Consider the following 7,116-nt stretch of genomic DNA (forward strand, 5'->3'; position numbering starts at 1 on the left):
ATGTGGTAAAATTTGTCTATGTTTTTTCTGTCTGCCTGTCTGTGTGTCTTTCTGTTTCTGCTTGTGTCTCTGTTTTTCTGTCTGTCCGTCTGTCTGTCTCTCTCTCTCTCTCTCTCTCTCTCTCTCTCTCTCTCTCTCTCTCTCTCTCTCTCTCTCTCTCTCTCAGGCTACATTATTTCCAGTTCTGCTTAGTTTTATTCCCTTTTTAAATCATACAAACCCTTATTTTCCATTTTTCCCTTTCCTTCTCTCCTCCCTCCCTCTCTCCCTGCCTCCACCCAGTACAATAGCCCTCTCTCCTTCCCTCCAACCAGTACACCATCTTTCCTCTGACACCTCGCGCTTCTCCCTCTCATCTCCCTCCTCTCATTCGCTCCATCCAGGATCAAAATAATAAAAAGATGTGGAGCCAGCATAAAGCGCCAAGTGAGTAATTCAATTTGAAGACCTTCCTCAAATGCGCGTGTTGTTGATATTGTTGCGCCCTTCTCCCCTTCCCAGCCCTGCCCTGCCCTGTCCTGACCTCTCCTCCCTTGCCCTTCCCTCTGCTACCCTGCCCAGTGCTGTAAACAAAAGATGGGTGGAGGTAATTCCCTGTAAATTGGAATACATAAGATACATTTTCCGCCTTTGCAAAACTATGATACGGCATCGGAGAAAGACATTATTTTCTTTAACCTTCAAAAAAATGATGAAAGATAAAAATTGTGATATTTCTTACCTATTTGATGGGAAATATCTTGAGTTTAGGAGGATGTAGTCTTTTTTTTATTATTATTATTACTACTACTCTTGTTCCCTCTCCCTTTCTCGCTCTCCAGATTTGATATTGGAAAAAGGGAGGGGACGAAGGCATGACCCTCAGGCTGTGTGACGTGTGAAGGCAAGGGTGGGATGTAACGCACGGCCCGCACGGATGTAAAAAAGCAGCAGCAACAGGAGCAGTAACATCTGGTGAGCACGTGATAAAACGCTGCTCATAATCTTAAACTGTGCACGTATATCGATGGAATGGCGGACAGGGGAGTGAAGTACGAAAAAAAGGTGAGGTTTTATGAATATACGAAATGTGGATCCAAAGCAACACTGGGGAATAAATGGAAAATAAGGATATATTGTAGGTGGTCTTCCATATTTTTCTCGGTACCAAATTAAGAGATTGCAAAATTACGTATGGGCGAGAAATAGTTATAGAAATGTGAAGTGTAAGTTAAACGCAAATTTATAAACCGAATATAAATTGATGCGGGTTTTCTGTTCCTATATTTCTGCACACAAAAATTAAAAGGATTACAAAATTACACAGGAGAAAGGAATAACTGTTAAAGAGACAAGCTGGTGGAAATGAAAAGCAAAATTGAAAATAATAAGAGAATGAGTTTACATTTCCTTAACATAACAGGATTGTCCATTAGAAAAACCAAAGATGAAAAATATGAAAAAAAGAAATAAAAAAAAAGGTACACGAAAGATGAAAGAAAATTAATATAGAGATAGATTTATTACAGCAAATATGTACCACCGTTCACCATCTGTTGGAGAAGAGAATAAACACGAAAAGGAATTCCAAACACTGGTTCAAATACATAAAGAAATATTACCTTTCCTTACTCAACAAATTCTAGTTTATATTTTTCACACATCTACTATAATTAAGTCTTAAAAATAAATTCCATACATATTATTCCAAAACTTTGACTTCCACCTTTACATTTGATTGACTAAACTGAATGTGATGGAGAAAATGTATATCTATGTGCATATTTATACAGTCACCCTTTGCATAGACATTTACACATTCATACACACACACACACACACACACACACACACACACACACACACACACACACACACACATACAAACATACATACGGACTCATCTTCATATTCCGTCATGTAAATTTTGGGGCGCTGCTCTGCATAATTGTATCTTCATTATTCATCATTGTAATCCTTCGAATAATAACCTATTCTCCTTCCTTCCTTCCCTTCCTTCCTTCCTTCCTTCCTTCCTTCCTTTCTCCCTCTTCCCTTCCTCTCGCCTTCTTTTCCTCTTCTCATCACTCCCTCTTCTTCCCTCTGCACTCAAATCACACCCTTTCATCTTCCCCCCTACAAGTTCCCTCTCTCTCTCTCTCTCTCTCTCTCTCTCTCTCTCTCTCTCTCTCTCTCTCTCTCTCTCTCTCTCTCCGCGTTGATATAAGAGACTTAGTTTTCATATTTGACAGAGGTGACGCAGAGAGAGAGAGAGAGAGAGAGAGAGAGAGAGAGAGAGAGAGAGAGAGAGAGAGAGAGAGAGAGAGAGAGAGAGAGAAAAACATCTAATACATACATACACATGCATGTTATTGATACGCGGGTTGCAATGACCGAGAATTACAGACGATATCATTATTCATTCTTCTATTACATTTTTATACCACCAATAGCGTGTACAAAAATATATGCAAGTAATTTATATATTTTTTTTTAACTAGTATGCAAAAGACACAATCAATATCAATTTAAGAGCTTTAGTATGTTATAAATTCCACTCTATTCATTGTTATTATTCTCTCTCTCTCTCTCTCTCTCTCTCTCTCTCTCTCTCTCTCTCTCTCTCTCTCTCTCTCTCTCTTGCATCATACGGTGTCATATATAGGGAATTAATCTACCAGAAATTACTAATATGAGAGAGAGAGAGAGAGAGAGAGAGAGAGAGAGAGAGAGAGAGAGAGAGAGAGAGAGAGATCCACAACTCTCTCTCTCTCTCTCTCTCTCTCTCTCTCTCTCTCTCTCTCTCTCTCTCTCTCTCTCTCTCTCTCTCTCTCTCTCTCACCCTCTCCCTCTCTTGCTAAGGAGAAAACATATGAGACCACAACGATAAGAAGTAAATAGATTCAATAAATAAATAAATAAAATGAAATAAATACAGACTTATATTATTACCAGAACGGAACCAAACCTCTCAGGAACAAAAATTAATAATATTTTCTCACTACGACTTTTATTCCATTCTCTCCACCTTTGCCGTGTTTTCTTTTTTCTATGGGTTCGCAGCGGATCTTGTGTGTTGAAGGAGACTTTGACCGCTCTCCTCCTCTCCTGCCTGCGTGGGATTGGTTAGTTACGAGGGGCGAGGGAAGGTCAGTACATGTAAGAGTATATTTCTCTGGTGCTCGGTGAAGGGATGTGGACAGCTTCTGGTGATCACATACATATCATGCATGGCCTTCCTTCCTCCTTGACCTACGGGAAGGGCTCTCCAAATACCCTATCCAAATTCTATACAAAGGGATACAAGGGAAAGAACAAATAGGAACAGGCAAAAAACAAGCCTGTGTGTGTGTGTGTGACTATGCTACCATTTTACAAGTTCTAGATGAAAAAAAAAAGTGTGACCACAGATTTGTTTAGTATATCTCAGAGAAGTAGGTGTCAAAGAGGAGGAAATTGTAGTTCACAGCATGATAAACTAGTTACCAGTTTTCCTTATCTGAAAATTGTGACTATTTCAAAAACTTGCCAAAAATCTTATAAGGAGAAGGAAGAGGAGATGGTGGTGGTGGTGGTGGTGGTGGTGGTGAAGGAGGAGGAAGAAAAGGAGGAGGAGGAGGAGAAGGAGGAGGAGGAGGAGGAGGAGGAGGAGGAGGAGGAGGAGGAGGAGGAGGAGGAGAAGGAGAAGGAGAAGGAGAAGGAGAAGGAGAAGGAGAAGGAGGAGGCGGAGGAGGAGGCGAAAGGCAGAGAGAGATAGAGGCGGAGGCGAAGGAAGAAGAGAAGGAGAAGGATGAAGAAGAAGAAGAGGAGGAGGAGGAGGAGGAGGAAGACCAGAGCAGCAGGTGTGTGGCGACAGATTGGCTGGTTGGTGACAATGGAAGCGTCTCAGGAGTCACAAATGTTCCTCCTCGTCGTCTTACTCCTTCACATTACAGCTCGGCAAATCCCGCCCGCTACAATGACGCGGCTTTCACTCCAACGACCCAAACGCTGTGGACTCGACTCACTGAAGGGAATTGTTGACCGCAGCTGAACCATTGCTATCATGTACCGTCCATTGTGTGACTGACCCTTCCTTACTTCTATTCTCCTTCACCTCCCATTATTGCTTTCAAGAATTCCCATTTTCTTTTAACATAGCTCAGACTGTAGATTTAATGGGTTACTGAGAGAAAAAAATGAAGTAGAGGAAATAAAAGGTTAAAAGAAGGTAATAAATATACAGGTTTAGATTGGAAAAATATTGTGAAGAGGATCAAGGTATATAGAGGTGTGAAAACGTGACGATTAATGAATATACAGGTAGATATATTGGTTGATTAGTAAATGTACACAGATATGTTCTTGTATATAGAAAGACGAGTATATATATAAAAATATGAAAATTCTACATATCAAAAAGTGATGGACGAGTTTTTTTTTTCAGAATGCTAAGTTAAAAGGAAAATGTGGAAGTAGAATCTCTCTCTCTCTCTCTCTCTCTCTCTCTCTCTCTCTCTCTCTCTCTCTCTCTCTCTCTCAGTGTTTTCTCAGGGAGGGAATAACACACTTCCAGTCACTGAATGAGTCAGCTGATCGAAGATAAACAAAGGCAAATCAGCTCATGCAAGGTAAACAAAGGCCAATCAGGCGGTCAAATGTAAACAAGCTAGACACATCCCACCCACTCCAACACCCCCTCCCCACACACACACACACACACACGGACACACACACACTCCATTAAACTGTTGACCTAAGGAAGGATACACAAACTACATACCAAGAAGTTTGTTAGTCAGCTTGGCCGCTCAACTTTGCTTAAACAACACAAAAGATCATAAAGGAAGACCAAACTGGCATGTCGTTCCTTGCCTTGTTGGTGATGAAGTATTCTGTGTAATATAAAGTGGCACACGGAGGACAGTAAAGGGAAAAAGCTCCCCTTAACTGACAACTCCCTCTAATGGGACACTCTGATGGTTTCATTATAGATAACACAAAATTTTAACGGAAGGATATTTTAACATTTCATAATTTTGTGTATGTGATATTCTAGTGTTTTAGCTCCTTATCTTCACTACTTACAAGACATCACTGTTACGAGACATTGATTGAATTATTTTTTTTACCGTTATTATTGTTATCATTATCATTATCATTATTATTATTATTATTATTATTATTGACACATAATGACACAAAACAAGCCAATAATACAGCCTTTCCCTGCGGCCTCCCTTTACTACAAGGTCCAAAAATGGGTTGAAAATAAAAGGCTGACTATTTATTTCCCTTCACTCATAAAAACACACTGAAACACCATTACATGATTTCAACACAAGAAAACACTAGTACAATCTCTTTTACAATCACTCTTACCTTTAACACTCTTCACCACAAAGTCTCACAAATAAAAAGAGTGAAAATGTAAGGCTGACCTACTTCCTTCAATCAAGAGAAATTGAAACACCATAACACGATTCTTTCTCAATAAAACACTAATATAACCTTTCATATTGTCACTTTTACCCACAACCCTCTTCACCATAAACTCTCACAAATTATAAGGAAAAGAAAAATAAGGCTATCGATCCCCTTCACTCAAAAATAAACTGAAACTAACACCATTATAGGGAATCCAACCCAATAAAACTCTAAAACTCTCACAAATTATAAGGAAAAAAAAATAAGGCTATCGATCCCCTTCACTCAAAAATAAACTGAAACTAACACCATTACACGATTCCAACCCAATGAAACACTAATACTACCTCTTTTACAGCCACTCTTACCTTTAGCACTCTACACTACCAAGAGACGTTTTAATATTTATCCTGCTTACTCTAAGGTGACTTTATTCAGCTTCAGAAACTTATGTGTAGATTAAAACTGTGAAGAATCTGGCTATTAATCTTATCACCTCCACAGACCCTTCCTAATGTAAATAAAATCGTCTAATTTATAACCAAAAACTCATGGTAAAAATACGTCCCAGTACTGAAGGGGTTAACACTACACCAACACCACAAACTCACGACCACTGCTACACCATTTGCCTCTTTTCACACTTTTTCACACTCCTCCCATTCTGCCACCCATAACACTCCCTCAGCTTGCCCTTCGCTGGCCCTGATGCAAGGCTACGGGGCTCCTGAGGCAGACTCGTTCCGCTTTCGTGAGTTCGATCCTCGTCCATAGGTATTTATGAGCCGCGGGAGAATTAGTACATAACTCATACTGGACACGTGGGAAGGCAGTGAGGGAGGGTGTGTGAGAGAATGGGATAGACAAGATGTAAAGGAAGACAAAGGAAGGGTGACTAGTTGGTTTGGTGTGTTTTGCAGGATGTTTGTGGTTAGAGGTAGGGAAAAGTGGGCTAGTAGGGGAGAGAGAGAGAGAGAGAGAGAGAGAGAGAGAGAGAGAGAGAGAGAGAGAGAGAGAGAGAGAGAGAGAGAGAGAGAGAGAATTTAAATATCTACATACACACAAACAGACAGATAGACACAATACCACATAAACAGAAAAAGATTAAAAAAAAAACATACATGAACAAAGACACACACACACACACACACACACACACACACACACACACACACACACACCTCATCTCCAACTAATACTCACCTCACGATTTAAACAACCAATCACCTTCCACTGTTTCTATTACTCCATTACGTCACGGGCTTTTCGACCAATCACAGAGCGGCGATAAGGTAAGGAATATGACGTCACACCTGGCAGCACCAATAAGAGAGAAGGAAATATTGGCATTATAAATAACACTGGAGTAGGAGAAAGATGGGGGCCGTTTTGGGGACAGGCGGAATTAATTGAAACTGCAGAGAGAGAGAGAGAGAGAGAGAGAGAGAGAGAGAGAGAGAGAGAGAGAGAGAGAGAGAGAGAGAGAGAGACGCTCATATTGAAGAACTTCGTTGTAAAAAGCCTGTCTTCAGTCGCACGAGGTAATTGCCGAGTGTTTCTCTTTCTCTCTCTCTCTCTCTCTCTCTCTCTCTCTCTCTCTCTCGTATATATATCATACTATTGTTCCTCCTCTCCCTTAATTTCCTCTTATCATATTCCTCCTCCTCCTCCTCCTCCTCCTCCTCCTCCTCCTCCTCCTCCTCCTCCTCCTTCCCCTCTTACTCTTCCCCT

The sequence above is a fragment of the Portunus trituberculatus genome, chromosome 39, assembly GCF_017591435.1.
Source record: "Portunus trituberculatus isolate SZX2019 chromosome 39, ASM1759143v1, whole genome shotgun sequence".
NCBI classification, from domain to species: domain Eukaryota; kingdom Metazoa; phylum Arthropoda; class Malacostraca; order Decapoda; family Portunidae; genus Portunus; species Portunus trituberculatus.